This window comes from Halyomorpha halys, unplaced genomic scaffold (genome assembly GCF_000696795.3).
Source record: "Halyomorpha halys isolate HHAL.00 unplaced genomic scaffold, Hhal_1.1 Scaffold1721.1, whole genome shotgun sequence".
NCBI classification, from domain to species: Eukaryota; Metazoa; Arthropoda; class Insecta; order Hemiptera; family Pentatomidae; genus Halyomorpha; species Halyomorpha halys.
Window position 1 is genome coordinate 160,931 of NW_027115850.1, and position 18,558 is coordinate 179,488.

Below are 18,558 nucleotides of genomic sequence, written 5' to 3' on the forward strand. Positions count from 1 at the left end.
GAGACAACCTATAAACATTTTTTGTTTTTATAATAATTACATTATTTCCTTAACTACATACTGATATCTTTGGCTATACTTTAAAGATTGATGTCTTGTTTTTAATCTTATTTGCAGGCTAATTGCCGATGTCACATCTTTAAAATAAATTAAATATTAAAATAACATCCTAACAACTTCAAAAAATATTTGTTTTTAAATTGATTACTTACTTACATAACTTTTTATATCTTAAATTTAAAAACCCTTTTATACAAAAATCTTCTCTTTTTCACTTATATTCATCACTTATAACAGAACCTACCTTTGACAGGTTAAGACTCTGTTATCACCTTATCATTAAAAATAACTTTTTTATCATTAATTTAAATTTAATATAATTTCATTAACATACAATTTTAATTATTTTGCTTATAAATTAACATTTTTTTAAAATCCATAATTAATATATTTTTATTATATGTGTATTTTTTTTCATACATATACCCCCTCTCTATTTTATTTTTCACATATTTACTCACCTATACATGCTTTTATAAGTGTATATATATATTATATATACATCTGTACAATTTAAGGATTTGAACATTTATCTATTTACCAATTTTCTTATAATAATTACATATTTATTTTGCTCAAAATTTAAGAATAATGGTGGTTTAGTCCCTTAGAATCTGATTTGAAATTTACCGTGTAATTTATATTTTCTGAGATGTAAATCGATTCTAATATTTCTATTCTAAAATTCTGATTTTCTTTATGAATGACCTTGACATTTTCCAAATCAAAATTATGCTTATTTTGAACATGTTGAACCAATGCTGTTTTTTTTTTTTTTTTGTTTTTTTTGGTCTTTTCGATATTTTTTATATCATTCCCATGTTGATACATCATGTCTTTTATATATTGTTTAGTTTCACCAATATATATGGCTTGACAATTAATGCATGGAATTTTATATACTAATCCAAATTGATATTTAATATCTATTGGGTCCTTTGTTCTACTATAATAACTTTTTAATTTATTGTTTGGTTTGAAACATAATGAAATATCTTCCGTATCATAATCCTTAAAAGACCTTTTTATTCCTTCTAATAAACCTTTTATATAATTATAACTATAGTATTTTTTTATTTCCTTTTATCGCATTTTCATTTTTATTATTGTAAATTTCTTTTATTTTGGATTTTTTTAAATTTGATTCCCATATTTTCTTTATTAACCTTTTAAGATAAAAGTTTACCTGAAACATATTTTTTGTTTTGTATGGTTTTGTCCAATAATGTGTATGTACCAAATCGTATTGGTGCGGCACAGTAGCAGAAAAACAGGGTTTTCTGCAGATTGCGGGGTTAAAAGTGCTATAACGATTTCGACTAGCCTAAGTAGTCTGTTTAGTCTAAAAGTGTAAATTTTATGTTAAATTCGCTAATGATCAATTTTATCGAAATTGTATTTCACTAAATTTATTTTGTGAATTCTATTGTCAAATAGTTTGAAACATTGACAGTAATCATCTTTAATCTTTCATAACCCTCATTGCATTATTCATTCAACAAACACTTTCAAAATTATCTAATGAATTATTTGCGAGATGGAGAAGATAACCAGATTGAGTAATGAACTGCTACCTCCCAGTATTTGTATCTTCACATTCCATATCTCTGTTTTTGTTTCATTGATATGGATGATGAGAGTTAAATCGTCGATTCATTCCCATCGAATTATGCTAAAGTGCTCAACACTTGTTTGCTCTATCAATTGATTGCATCGTTTGTGCATCATGATGTGTGATCATGTAGCAATAGTGAGGGGTTGACTCCCACGCCGTTGGTCATTGTCCCTGGTGATGAAGCAACTCCACAACATTCGTAAACAGGTATGTAAGAGTAACGTATGTAAGAGTCGATTAAGGTGAGGAGGAGGAATATGAAAGTAGAAGATATCGAATGATTTCGATAATGACATGGCTGCTGACGAGTTGGAACAAAATAATCTGCTCTGCCATAACTAATTGATCTTTGTTAGGACTGTTGTGTGTTTTGATTATTTAGCATATCTCACGTAGTTTTTTTCTTGCAACAAACAACAACCTGACCATACGTATTGTGTCTTTGGTTCAGAATGGCTGGTAAATGATACCGAAGCGAAAGGATTAAAATGAAAAAAAGTTAATACCCATCTGTATAGGTAACATAAGATATCCCCTCGAACAAACGGATTAAAAATATCTACAGGAGGAAAGAGACAGACTTATTGGATTTTATAATAGAAAAAAATGGAACCAGTTAAACTAGCAATAGATAGTATTAAAAAAATTGTTTTTAATATAATGTAGTATAGCTAAATTACATTTTCAAACTAAAAATAAGTAAATATATAAAAAAAACTCATTTTCTAGAAATTAGAAATTTTTCAGAGTAAAGTACGATTTTTGCAGTAAGAGCCTTCAAATAAATTGCATGCAGTAAGAATTCCTTATTCCCGAGATTTTATAGGATCCCTGGACAACTAGATACCCAACAGATAAAGCTACAACTACATTGACTGACAAGCTAAAAACAGAACTTAGGAAATTCAAAACTTTATTAACTTAACCGAAAATCTTACGACTACTGGCAAATCATTGAGGACAATCATTAAAATGCTTCTCAACTTCAAAAATTTTGATTCCTACTGACCACCCAAAGCACTCCATTCTTCAAAAATCACCTTTTCGCAAAGCTGCTAGATACGACCTAATTATATCCCATATCCCAAAATAACTTCCTCGAAAAACTGTTCTCTTCCTATCCTACTTCTGTAACGCAGACCTCCGATCCATATATTTTCATAACCATGTAAATCTATGGTCAAAATGTAACCAAATCTCAAATTCTGTCAGAATACACATCCTTTTACCTGTCATGACAATAATCCAGGAGACTTATTTTGAAACTCTTGTTGCTCATCCAAGCTTTAGGATTGAAATAAATCCGAATTTTCCCTTAGACGTAAATCTATGACCTCCTTTTAATAGCACACTTATTCCAGTCCAACAAATCCACTACCTACAGCTACATATGGACAAACGACTAACTTGAGATTCTCATACAATACTGAAAAGACAGGAAACCACTCTTCGATTCCGACTATTAAAACACTTACAAGAGAAACGGTCTAAACGTCGAAGTTATTACAAAAGACTCCTTTATATGGAGCGTTGGGGCTTCACTAAACTTTCCACTTCCTCTCATATCCAATCCTCACTACCCAAAATCCTTCGTAAAATCCTAATGCTACTGCTAAAATGCTCCCTACTTTGTCGCAAATAAAGCCATCCATCAAGACCACAATGTTCCATATGCTGCCGATTTGGCCAGCTTCTCCAATATAAGGTAGGAAAAACGGTTTATATGTCCCATATGTTCTCCAACACAAGGTAGGAAAAACAGTTTATCCTGCAGGTTACGAACTTGTTCTAGCCAGAGTGGAGGAGTCCAGAATTAATACGAAAGGTCTACCACGAAGTAAAGTCGATCTGCCCAGACTCGATTCGAACTGACACCGCTTCTAAACGCTAGGACGCAGTTTTTGGCTCAACATGCTCGGCCCACTATTTTTTAATCGTTTTATAGGAAACATCATACGTTCAGTAAAACAATGACGTCAATTTCTTCACTTAATGCATCAATTTCTTCACTTAATGCTAGCTAAGAAAACCTTAGTATTTCTAATTATTAACACAACTCAAGTAACTAACTCTTCGCTTTTCAGCTAGATTGTGGTTTTCTCAAAAAGAAACATAAGAATATTATTAAACCTATATTTATTATATTAATATCATATCTGTATATGATACGACAACATTTAGATATTAACTCAAAATATAAGTAATAATAGTTATATATAATCGCACTTGAGCTAAAGTTTCCCTAAATGTTCGATATGTAGAAAAATTTAATTACAACAGAATAAAAAAATACATTTCAGAAACATAAAAAGCAAAACCTCCTTATTTTAGGTTTTATTTTCACTTTAATTTTTGATTTTGTTTTTTAGTAATCAAAGAAAGACTGCTAGGTCAAAAGTTTGTCTTTGGTTTGAACCTATTTCTAATTACTGAATTTTATTAATCAGTGTTAATTGTTTCTCCAGATTCCAACCTCCGATGATTTTTTCGTGTTTAGTGAACATGATATGTATATAATGTACTTTAGCTGTATTCCCTTTGAAATCAGAGAAATGAAAAAGAAATACAAGAAGAGAAAGTGCGGTAAGATATTTCGGTTCGACTGACGCACATGCAAGACTGCATTTGCATTTATGACCGCTTTGTTGCTTGGCCCGTAAGAGACATTTGATACATCGATCATTTTAAAGTAAAAACTGTTGTAAAGTTTTATTTTCCTAACCATTCTTGTTACCATTCTTCTTTCGAACACTGCGGAAAATATCAGTTCCTAAGATTTAGTACCCAATTTATACTTTTCTTGAATTTGCGTAATTACGACAAGTAGAAAAATTAAAGGACTGCCAAGAGAGCAACCTTTCCCGAAAGTGAAATTGATCTCCTGACTTTCCTAATTTGGTCAAGTGACATTGAAAGAATTTAAAAGCGAATATTAGCCATGTTTAAAATAAGCACAATACTTGAAGCTACTATTTGATTATTATTCTAATACTATGAATATTCCTTTTCACTGTCAGAAGCACAATGGTCTAAGATGTGATGCAAGAGCATCCTCCGTGACTGCTGGGAAAAGATGGATAGAGAGGAAGCTATCAGAAAATGGTCCTACAGAGCTCCTTCAATAACCGGTAAGTGCTAGGGAATGATATTCAGGCTCAGGGTTTATGCAACCTCATTCAGAACTGCGCCGAATGAAGCTTTGCGCAATGTCGAGATTGAGCTGGATAGGAGCTGTCAGGATTTGTGTATTTGATTTAGTTGCTTTAGAACACTGAGCTTTTGTCGCCTCATCTCTTTAGGGCAGCAAGGAGAGTTTGAATAACTGTCTTACTTCACAAATTTATTTGGAATAAATTAAATGCTTATTAAATATTGAAGATAGATTTTTTTAAATAATAGTATACGATAATATTTCGTAGATTACCATACATATGCACCAGTCTAGGGCCTATAATTTACATAATATATATTCTTATTTTTTTATAATCCTTTAAACAACACAAAAATAGGGCCTTCGATATGTTTTAACTTTGAAATGCATGAGATATGAAAAAAAAACATGACATTTCTAGAATCAAAATGGAAACGACCCACACAATTTTTTTTTTTGGGGGGGGGGTAACAACGAACATTCGACACACTCTTCAATTATTACGTTGTAAAGTATTTATTAGAACGTTTGACATCAAGGCAACATTAGATTCAATGACAGACTGAATAATCTATGATTTTATGTTGGACTGTTATAAGTTGCATTTTCCTATGCAAGAAAACGAAGGGATTTGTTTGCATATATGTCAAATGAAATTCACAAACGCATTGTATAAACAAGAGTATCACAATTGACATAAAATTGAATAAAACAATAATACATTGAAATAATGAGTATGTCAATATTTATTTTCAACTGAATCCAATAATTGATATCAAACGTTTAATAGTGTTCATTTAATCTATTAATAAACTCAAATCTAGCTATCGCAAAGCATGGCCAGGCCACTTAATACTTAAGTGCGAACAGTAAAGTAGAAAGAACTGAATTTTTATTCTATTTTTCAGACATCAGCAAAGGTAAGCTGTATTTTTAATTGATTTATTAGTTAATAGTTTACGGACGATGTCAGTATTAAGCTTAGTAATGTCGAAGTAATCCTTCATTGTTTCTGTAAAGCAAAGGATGAATCTGCCATTGTTTTTTCACACATTTTTTGTGTTTTATAGTCTTTCTTAAATCATATAGAAAGAGTATAAGTCGGTTTCAGAAAATACTTGCCTTTATTTCTTATATAATTGGAATAAAAACCTATATTTATATAACTTTCATATATACTTAATAAAAAAGTTGTTATTACTGTAATCTAAATGCCTCTTTAATAATTACTAAACCATAATACGGTTATCATTAAAGGTTCTATTATTATAATTATTTTGATGAGCGCATGACATCCAGTTGGCAAGATAAAGAACTTCCATATAGGAATGGACTTGCAATGCTGAGCTTCGACCCTAGAAAACGCTGAAGAGTTTTTATTCCGAAAGAGGACATTAAGCACATTGCACCATTGGCACTCCATCACAGCAGCTTGCCAGCTCGACTTTACACAATGGCAAGTCCTTTAGAGTTATATAATTAATGCTTCGTAGGGTTACTGGTCACCGGTGAGGTAATTACCTCTACCTCGAATGTGCTCAAAACACTTACTTCAAGAAGTAGAAGATGAATTTTAGGTCTTGGGGGTCTATTCACAATATTTTTTAATTAAAAAATATATTAAAAATGTAAAACAATTCTTTTTTTTTTTTTGGTAATTCTAACTTGTTATACACCCTCATACCCTGAATCCTTTTTCAATAAAAATTGAGTACCTATTATGTACTTTATATGCTCATTTATATATATATATGTATATTTATTTGTGTATTGCTATTTTTTTTTCATTGTTAATATTTTTAAGGTTCTTCAGGATCAATAACAAAACAACAAAATTGAGGCGACTTACAGTGAAAAAAAAACAACAGCATTTTAGAAAACGATTTCTAAAAGAAAATTTTTCACTATAAAAAAATATAAGAATTGGACTTTCAAAAAAAAATTTACTGCGTGTTATTCAAATTTCACATACACATTAAAAATAATTAAATTAAAGAAATAAAAAATAAAAACAGACGGACTATCTTCTAGAAAACAATAAAAGTAAAAAATTTCACACATTTCTTCTTCAATACAAACCTTGTTAATACAAACTGTTTCTATTTGTTAATATTAATTTTTATTTTGTAAACTTGTATAGTTAATAATGAGTTTAAAAATCCCCATTTTTTTTAATTATGTTTTTTAATTTAGCACAGGCCATAACTAAACGAACAATAAAACCGCCAAACGTAATCTCGATATAGTGGTTTTATGCGTAACATAATTCTATTATCATGTGTTATTTGTGTATATATAAAAACTGGCATTATTTTTTAATCAAATTGTGCTTATTTTTCAGTGTAATTATTTTTAATTAGCATGATAACATTAATGGAATTAGAGTTTCCATAAATTATGGCAATTAGTATGTCAATTTCATCACAATAATTATAGTTAGAGTGATACATTTGAAACAGGTGACCTGAGTTACTCTAAGTCTTTCTATTAATCATATTAAGAGGATTACCATAAGAAGACTCAAATATTTCAAAATAAGGTTCTGAAAACTAGTCAGGGGAGGTTATTAAATCATAGCTTATGAATTCGAATTTAATTACAAATATCAAAGAGGCAGCTTAGGCGTAAAGGAATCCTAATAAACAAAGGGATTGTGGTTTCTTACCGAGTAAAATACGGAAACGTTAAACATTGTGGAAGATGTTGCAGATGATTTTTTTATGTCTAAGTACCATCATTAAACTAAGTACCAGCATTAAACTTAACGATTTTTATCGATCTACAGGTTATGAAGAATTTTAACTATTTTGGGATTCGTCAAACAGATTATGGATAAAAGCAACCAGATTAATTTAGCACCAAGGTCGGAAGATTCAAAACGTGTTATCTTCTAGAGGAATAATCGATTAAAATGATAGAAACTCACAAATCATCTGTTGATCCATCATATAATAGAATATCACTGGAAACATGACAGGAATTAACGATGTTGTTTTAATCAAATAATAGTTACTTTTTATTTAAAACTTATTTGTCGAATAATGATAATAAAAGCCGCCACAATAAAGGGCAATGGGTATTGGAGCTGTAATTATTCATTTATATTGTATTTACTGGAAAAAATATCCAATAAGTAAAATAGAAAGATAATATTAATAAAAAATATCAAAGTTGCAAAAAAATTAAAACAATAAAATAATCATAACAATAATTAAATAAAAGTGAAATACTTGAAGATTGTTGATTGACCGTGTGTATAGATGAAGAATTTTATTTTTTATACGCAATCACTCCTATTTACAATATTTACGATCACCCTAAGGAATTTTGAACCAAGCTGTGCCGCCCTCATGTGGAAGGCAGAGGACAGGAAGGAGAGATCCCAGCGCTTCTCCGCCAAACGTGTCCCTGATATTAAAAGTCATAGGAAACTGTCTCCTAGAGCCGCATACCTACAGGTCATGAATAGAGGAGCTAACCATTGCCAGAACTCCAGTGGTAGCAAAATGCCTCCAGACCACTGCCGCCTCGACCTGATATATTATTAAATGTTTTGGATATTTGTGAGAGAATTGTATAGTTAGTAGAGATCCTTCAGAAATCTACTTATGTACAAGTTTCCCTCCACCATTTCTATGGTAGGCTTTCATTGCTTAATAATTCGTAAAAACAGTTTAGAGAATGAGACTTGAAAACACACGTAGACGTTACACACGTATAGCTCACAACTCATGTCTTAGCTTTACATGTCAGAACCGCAACACAGGAAGAAAAGTGGTGCATAATCCGTATAAAAGAAAATTTCCATATTTTTTTTGGCAAAATTGTTATTCAATGGTTCACTTTTTCGACTATGGCTGAGAGCTGTCTATTAAAGTATTAGACAGGCACTCCCCATAAAGAGATGTTGATAAAGTCAAGGAACCCAAACGTGAGGGAGATTATTTTGACTTCTATAGAGAGAACAAAAACTGATTTCAAGCTATCAACATTACTGGCATGGTAATTACATTACTTCTAAAATACCTAGAGTTTTAAAAATAAAATTGTAAGCACTTTATGGAATTTATATATTTAAGGATAAAAAAAAAAAACTCTACGTATTTTAGCTGTAATGTAATTATCAACCCATTAATATCGGTAGTATTTTTTAGAACGAGTATGGGAACAGGTAAGATCAACATATGAACTCCCAAGATTTTCTAACCACCCGTTGCTTGTAAATCACCTCTGATACATGTTGGTTAGGTGGGCCGTTGAAAGCAAAAGTGGTGTAAGTGATTCTGTTATCATTAAATTATTTTTATTGTTTACTTAATGCATTAACTCTAAATGTTTATAGGTATTTGGATATGTTTGTGACAAAGTAGTCTTATATAAAAAAAATATTATTTTATTTATCTCTAAAAATGTTATATAAATTCTCCAAAAGTTATGAATACGAATTACATTCCATGGTAAAGCCATGAAATACGCCAAATATAAAACAAAAAACAACCTTTTTTTGTCATATGTGCTACTATAATAGTAAATACTTCCCTAATTTTTTGTTATTTCTAGAAAAAAGAAGAAATCAATATCCAAATTATTAAAAATGATTAAGCAACCATCCATGGACCATCTCATTTGGATTGACCCTTGATTACACCATAGACTTATCTTTAATTGCTAAAAATTAACCAGTTTCAGATGTCATGAAACGTCAACACAATCTACAGAAATTAACATCATCGACATATTTTCGTGATAGTAATTGGAAATGACGCATCAAATATACGGGGTAAAATATATCAATCTAGTTTATAATCATAATCTCAATCAGGTATTATTTGTTTGGCCTCATTATCTAAGAAACATAAATTATAATACTGATGTTATAACTTAATACTACAAGTAAAAATGCTTATATGTAAAATTGATGAAGGTTTCATTAAGAAATGATTATAATAATAAGATAATTATCAGTAAAATTAAAGTAATGATTTAGTAATGAGAGATTTTTTAAAATTAAAGGCAGTGAAATTTGACAAAATGACTGCGAATTACAGATTTTCATGGTAAATTTCTTGTAAGATACAATATCATTTAAAACAGTTTGTTTTATGCCCCGTTTCTGTGATAGTTTCAGAACTCTGTTTTTTTTAAAGGTATAAGATAACGCAGTTTGAAGGCACGTGTTGTAAAACATCATGTTTAAAAAAAAAACTTTTAAAGCTCTTATCTTACCTCTTTCGAAATGTAGGATGAAACAACAACAGAAAAGTATCCTACGAAACCCACATAGTCAGTGAAGAAAGGTAGGAAAACAATTACATCATGATTATACCAAATTATAAAAATTCAAAAATAAAATATCGGAGATTTGCTCTAAAATTAAGAAAAAGAGATGGGATTGTGAGCTTCGCTATTTTTTCAATTTTTCTCAGGCATATGAATATTTGTATTATTTATATTGTACGATCAAATTAATAAATAACTAGGAATTTAGAGAATTTGTTTTTTTAGTTCCTGAGCTCTGTGAAGAATTTTTTTTTACAAAAATAACAACGAATGGGGTGTATAAAAAAAAAATTACCTGTTTTTCAACTAAATATTTGTATTATTATTTCTTTGATATAAAATTCAATGAATACTCAAAGTATAGTCCATTGTTATCTACCGTCATTAGCCGTCTGCTAGCCAATTGCTCGATCCCACGCTGATATCGTACCATCCTTTGGGATGGCTGTCAAAGAACATTTGGACCGCAATTTCAACTTCCGCAAAATTATCAAATTTTTCCCTTGAAGGAAATGGGCTATGGGCTAGAACTAGGGATGGGATATCGATATCATCGAAATATCGATATTTTGTCTCCGATATCCGATATTTTGATATTGATATCCAGAAGAAAAAAGGTCGCACCTTCAAAGTAGATGAAGGAAATATTGATAATATATGTAATATAACTTTAACTATATATTCAGGACGGTATATTCGTGGCATAATATAATATGGCAAAGACTTTCCGATGTTATTTAATCCAAATATCGATATTTCGAAAAAATAAAATCGGATTATTTTTGCTTGTATTCTATATCAATATTACAACAATAGAAAATATAGAAATAAATATGTAATTATTAAAATTAAATATCGATATTCCATTTTTAAATTTTCTATTTTTTTCAAACAAAATATCGATATTTCGAACAAATAATACCGTAATTTTCTTGCTAATATTCGATAACGATATTTCCAACAATGGAAAACAATGAAATAAATGTGTAATTATTAAATTAAAATATCGATATTTCAGTTTCAAATTTTATAAAAAGCATAAAAATAGTTTTTCGATATTTTAAATTGATAAATTCATGTTCCTTTCGATATTTTACATTGTTATTAATATCCATATCGAAGATTGGAAACAATATTTCGATATTTTATTGAAATATCTATATTTCTATAAAATTATATCGGAATATTGTTCCTAATATTTCATATCTATATTACAACAATACAAAATATCGAAATAAATATGTAATTATCAAAATTAAATATCGATATTCCATTTTTCAATTTTCTTGTTGGTTTAAACAAAATATCGATATTTTGATAATAATAATATCGGAATATTGTTGCTAATATTACATATCGATATTACAACAATACAAAATATCGAAATAAATATGTAATTATCAAAATAAAATATCGATATTTCAGGTTTCAATTTTCTATTCTATTTTCAAGTCTTTTTAAACAAAATATCAGTATTTTAATAATTGCATAATTTTATTTGGTGCAATGGTCATTTTGGTCTAACACTAAAATTTAGATTTTATTTTGCACTGCAAGATATAGAGAGAGTTCCAGCAAAATGAGATTTCTTAAAAATATTTTTTAGAGTACACTACTAAACTTTGAAATTTTAATATAATTGATTTTTTTAAATTAAAGATCTTCTACTGGAAGAGTTTGTAGAAACTAATATGAAATTTGTAAATGAACACAATCTTCCTTATTCAAATATAATTTTTTTATTTCTCAGATAACAACGTTTCGGGGTTGCTAAAAAACAATTTCACAAATTTAACATATGCTTACAACAGTAACCCTAAATCACAGTATTCATTAAACTATTTACTTGATTAACTTTTTTATTTATAATCTACAATTAACTCCTGATTTGTCATTTCGTGCTAATATTAAAACATATTATTGTCAATTATTGAAACTTTTTATAATATCAACTATTACACATTTTTAAATCAAGGATAATAATTACCTTCCTGAAGGTCATCTTTAGCGATGATAATAACTAGATAGACTATAACTGTAATCTTCTACCTCTATTACCACAAAGATGAACAATCTAACTAAATTTAACAATTTATTAAAAAACAATTTTTATATAATAATAAACAACAAAAATTAAATAAATCTAAATTCTATAAATATTACACAAAACTAAAATTTTAACTTATTTATAATGTCCATATAATGTGTGCATAAAGTCTTAGTGGCTGTTTTACAATTAATTGCTTTGTCTATGTTTATAGTAATATGTACTGCTTCTATTATTTTTCTATTCTTACGATGCTTAACTATATCTAATATTTCTGGATTATTGAAATCAAATTGATGTTTATATTTAATACTACGCTGTGGTAATGATGTAGTATTGATGTTTTTTATATTTTTATACTTATGTTGGTCAATTTTTGGGGGATAACTCCGAAACGTTGTTTTCTGTGAAATAAACAATTATATTTAAATAAGCAAGATTGTGTTCATTCACCAATTTCATATTAATATAATAGATTTTACGTAAAATTTAATGATTTTAATATACCAATATTGAATTTAATTATTAAATTATGTCATAACATTATCATTTACTTCCACTTAACTCATTTATTACATTCTCATAAAGAACGGCCGTCGTTATGAGAGAAGTGTTTTATTTCCAAACGCCCTTGATGCTATCATCAAGGTGGCTTAGATCTCTAAGATTACTATGGTATTGCGGATAAAGCACCATATTTGATACAAAGGTACTTAATATAATACATAATAATAAATCAGGATCGTCCACAGCCTTATCCCATTAGGTAGATGCATCAGTGGTAAATTAAGAAAAATATTTAAACTTTTTTAGTATTACGATGCTATTTTAATTAAATGCATTTTTAATGAACGTCTCTGAAAGCTAATTCACTTTATATTTTATTAGAAATACACCATTTTAATTTTTTCAGAATGTACCTAAGATCAGCCTAGGAGCCCTCTGAAATTGTATAAAAGTGTTTATATGAAATTTTGGAATATCATTTTTTTTTTTTAATTTCTATTGTTTCTTTAGTTTACCTTGAATATTATTAAAATGATTCACTTTCATTTATCGTATTCACTTCCATCAGATTACTAAGAAACAGAAATAATGAACTCGGAAGAAAATGAATCTTACAACAAGAACAAGGCTATAAGGAAATAGCTAGTTCACTAACGTTGTAAATGACGTTGAACGTGAAGCTGCATTGATGGAATAGTACAATAAACTTCACACATACGATTAAGAACATAAACAGCACTTATTAATTTGTACTGTCAATTTCAAAATCCTAAGGTTTCAGATTCCTAAAAATCTACTTTAATGTCTTAAGATGAAGTGATATATACTATTTTATAACTTATTAATTAATGTATATAATTATAAAATTGTGGGAGTGAGTAGCTCATGGTAAGGCACTATGCTACTAATTCCAAGGTCTCCGGTTAGCATCCGCCTTTAGCAGATAATTATTTACTATTTCACTGTAGCCGTGCGTCAGCTCTGTGGGTTCGGGAGCTTTCTGGGGTCCACCCAGCCTCATAAAATGGGTACCCTTGATTGGATAAAAATCTGGCGGTCGAGCGTGATTCTGACCACATTACCTTCTTACACTACCGTTGGTCTATTAACAGTACTCCTTTACCCTTTATGGATGGTAGCGTCATAGATTTAAATGTTTATTTTAATTATAAAGTTACAGTCTGTATCTGTAAGCTACAGTGTAGTCTCAGACTTAAAACCTAACTCAACACGTAAAAAATCTAGAAATGTATGAATGGAAGTAAGAAGCCAGTGCTTATTTTGCCATCATGCGCTTTGGTCTTAAACCCTTTACTATTTTCTTTCTTTTTTGTATTTGATGCCTGTCAACACATAAGTTATATATACAATTACAATTGCAGCAGATAAAATTTTCTTTGCGATAAGAATTATTTGTTTGTCCCCGCTCGTTTTACGCTATTCCATATAAAATGACCGAAGGCATAGTAATATCATCGAAAACACTACAAATATTTTTCCACATTACTTTACAAATATTTATTTTTTAAAATTTTCTAAGATAGCCAAAATAAAAATTTTTAAATGTGAAATATCAAATGAAAGCACTTACAATAAGCTTTTAAACGATCTGTAAAACACCCCTCTAGTGCACTCAGTTGTAAATCTAAGTGCATTTTTGTGATCTAGAACATGGTGAACTTTGGTGATTTCCACAATTAAAAAAGAAATACTCATGTAACAAATCTATGTATTTGTAATGTTTTTAGTTGGTTTTACTAATACTCTGAAAATCTGAAACATAGAGGTTCAAGTTTTTCTATTAAAAAAAAAAGTAAGTAGTTGCGTAAACCCTAAAATTAAATTTAAAAACCCTCCAAAAATGAAGTAATTAATTTTCGCAGAGTAGATTACATAGTACTACTAAGAGAAATAGGTATAATTTTTTAACCACGTTTAAATACCACCCTCTTCCAGTACTCCTGCAGTTCTAATTAATAGTGAGGAAATTAAAATAGATTCCGCGAATACAGATATTAGATTGAAGATATTCGTCAAACCTAGTGGAATCATATTTAAAGAGAAACGACGACCAGATTAACCCCGCAGGACTGACAACCCGAAATAAATGTTTAATAGTGGCTCCTCTACCTGTCCAGGAGGGCAAGTCATTGGCCCCGCTAGTGAAGCTTCCGGTGAGGAAGATATTAGCGATGAAAGTATTGCCTCATTTGTTACCATCGAGGAATGGTGGTCTCATCAAGAGAAACTGCACCTGATTGCTTGACAGGTTTCACTCATGGAAGTTCCGCAAGTTCAATGGGTTAAACCTCAGATTAACATTTCTTAATATGTTTTTCATTGAGCTTGAATGTAAAAGTAAACTACAAAATAAAACTTATTATAGTAGTTAAGCAATAACTATCCCAGAATTAATTAATAAGAACTAAGTATAAGTAAGCATGTAGCATACGCAAAAATGAGGTCGAATTTTAATTGTAATACAAAGGAGGGAGTTTGTTACCAACAGTTAATATAACCAATTCTCAATAGTAAGAATTTGTAGACAGTCAAAATTCTACAACCAAAATTTATTCATTTTATTTCGAAATTTAAATATTCCTCTGTGATATACAGACAGGTCTTACAGATCAACACTTTCAATAAAAAATTAATTTATCTTCTTCAAATACTGCAATATTATTTTTTATTAACAATTTTCTAAAAGTAGTTGAACTGAATCTTAAGGATTGCCTTTTCTTATTTTGTCATGTTTTTCTCTTGTGAGATTGTGACATGTCGTACATCGATCAACCTACTCGGTATAATTGTCTGTTTAAAATGGCAGATAAGTAAGGCTACCACGGAGGGCGGTAGTGGAGGGTTTCATCCCGTTTTTCAATTTCAGGCGCTTTTTAAATATTGCTCGATTTAACTATCTTTTTTTTTTTTTAAAGTTTCCTCTTCCCATTTTAGCTAATATTTCAAAAGTGATATAGGACCGTCGTTCCCGGGGATCTTACCGGGGCGGATCTGGCGGTGATGGATTGCCTTTTATGTTTGTGTTATGATCGCTTGTGAGATTGTGACATATCGTATTGCCTGTTATAAAATAATTTATACTATTTTAGTATTATGATGCTATTTTAATCATGTTTTTTTTTCTATACTTGATTTAGATAGGCAAACATCTCTTAAAGTTAATTTACTTTAGATTTTATTAAAAATAAATCATTTTAACTTTTTAAACTAAATTAATCAGATATAAATTTTGCACCTGAAGTAGGCAGATTTTACCAATAGTAAAAACCTCAATGACAATAGTATAAATTATGTTACTGAATGCTGTCCTAATAAAGTCTTTATAATACTGAAGGCCTATTTATTTATTATATAATAGTAGATTTATCAATCAACATCCAATATTATGATATTGATTTTAATTATTTTACAAAATATACCTAATCTAAAATACAAACCTTTTCCAATTCACAAAAAGTTGTGTTATTGATTTATTAAAATTACAAACTTCCACAATTCAATAAAAATCAATTAACTATTTTAGTCTTAACGTGATTGGCTTACTTGTTAATGCAAAAATTAAAACTTCCATAGCCGAAGAAATATAATTTGAAGCCGTTTTTCAATTTTAGGCACTTTTTAAATATTGCTCGATTAGGCTATCTTAAACTCCTCTTCCTGTTATTAGCAAATATTTCAAAAGTGATATACGACTATCACTCCCTGGGGGTAGGTCGGTCCGGCCGCGAAGGAATGTGTTGTTTTTTGTTTTATGATCTCCTCTTGTGAAATTGTGACATGTCGTACATCGACCAACCTACTTGCTATAATAGCGAATGAACATCTAGCAAAAAGAATTTAAAGGATGATTTTGAACAATAAGTAAGTAAACTGTCTTGGAAAATAATAATTTTTGTTTGAGGGGTAATTTTCCTCTAACAATTATTTTATCATTATGTTATTTTATTTATTTTTCATACACATAGTTTGATTATGTTCATTTTGTTTATTCTTCTGTTTGTATATATTTTAATAGAGTTTTTTTTTCATTCATTTATTTATTTTATTTTATTTTAGTATGTATGAGATCAGTCATCACTATTACCTATTGCCCAACTGTGTGGGAGATTGTAATGTCTATCAATAAATAAAAAGTATTTTTTAAAAAAAATTTCCTCTAATGATAACCCTTAGAAGAAACATATTAAGCAACATAAACGTTTTTGTAAACTAGGATTTGCTGTTGTGAATGCAGCATATTAGATAAACAATATGGTGATGGCATACCGTAAATACGGAATTTGTTTACCAGTAATTGGTAATAAAGGATTAAGTATTGGTAAAGAAAAGTGGAGAGACAATTCATGAATATCCTTGTGGATAATATTGTGGATGGCAATATCTTAGTGGGTGATTGAACAGGAATCTAGAAATACAAAATTTTGTTGTAATTATTGATTGATCATTACTACTTATATCGTGTTCAAATAAAATTTAGTTTTTATAATTTAGCTCATTAGCCTCTTTTTTACGGTAATTTATCAGTATTTCATACGATTAATGTTCAAAATGACGCCATACATTAGATTTTCTATAACATTAGTCCATTCAAGGTAGATCTAAACAATTTTCCTTGGGAGGCTTAAATTATGGAAGACCTGCAAAATTTTTGCTTATATGGAAAATTCAGATAAAGTGACGGTTTGTATAAAGCAATATTTATTAAATGTGTATACTTAAAGTTTTTAAATACACGGAATTATGGATTATTTTGGAAAATATGAACATAAAATAGTCTTCCTGAAAGATTATTTCATTAGAATGAAGCTAATTGTTTTAAGTTATATGTGGACTATATAAAGTGGATACTATAGTCCATAGTATATAATCTTTCAAGATAAACTTTTTTTGCGTTCAAAAGCGAAGTATGAGTTCAAAAAATGCTTATGTCATGAGATGGTCAGATGATGCTTCTATAAATGTCGGAAATATTTTTATTTTCTCTTGTGTATGAAATATCGGCAATTCAAGGGACATCCTTTGTGGAATATAAAATTCTGAATCCATGGGAACAGTTATAAGAACCGCGAATTTATTGACCCTGATACAGAATCATCACTTTCACTGTCGCGGGAGAAAGGCAAGGTCGGACGCAAGGCCGCGGCAGAGAACTTGCATGTCAGCGGATCCTGGCGGATGTGTACCCTTCGCGAGAAAGTAACCTCCCGTAATGACATAATCCAATGTCCTCTTGCCCAAACCGCAGGGCAGTTAGTGTGTTTTCTTTGCTGGGTTGGTTTTCCTCCTCTTTCTTCATGATTAAGTTATGAAGTCACTTTCACTGCCGAAACCCGATTGCCACACCTCATTGTTTAGTATCCAAAAATATTCAGCAACTGAAATCAGCAACCTTGCTACAGCAAGATATGAGTTTATTTTTGAACTAGATTAACTTGTGTTTGAACCAAGATAACATTAGTTTTAATCCAAAAGCCCAAGAGGAGAAAAAAATAAATTATTTCAACGCAATTTTTGATTACTTGAATAAAAACTATATACTGATAAGTCAAAATTGATGACTCTGCCAACAATAGGAAGGGGAAATAAAATATGGCGTCTTTTCCATATGTTCAAAAAATCATTTTTCAGTTCTTTGAAGCAAAGTTTTGAGTCTTAATTTCTCTTTAATATCTCTCATTTTTCATCCAAAGTTTCATATCTTTGAAAATACTAACACGTATAAAAATTTTAAGTATAAAGAAAGCACTTTTTAAGGCAGAGTAAACTTTAGCTCTACTTGAGCTCTTTCTGTCAACATTTTTCGTGATACAGTTTTTCAAAAAACGATAATGAAAAATGAATATTGTGTAAATGAATTTGTCAAATATCATGGTAACT

At 29.6% G+C, this 18,558-nt stretch overlaps 1 protein-coding gene across 1 annotated transcript in view; it reads left to right on the plus strand.

The window, feature by feature from the left end:
• Nucleotides 1-18,558, plus strand: part of LOC106690446 (uncharacterized) — a 282,414-nt gene that overhangs the window by 76,945 nt on the left and 186,911 nt on the right. The window lies entirely within an intron of this gene.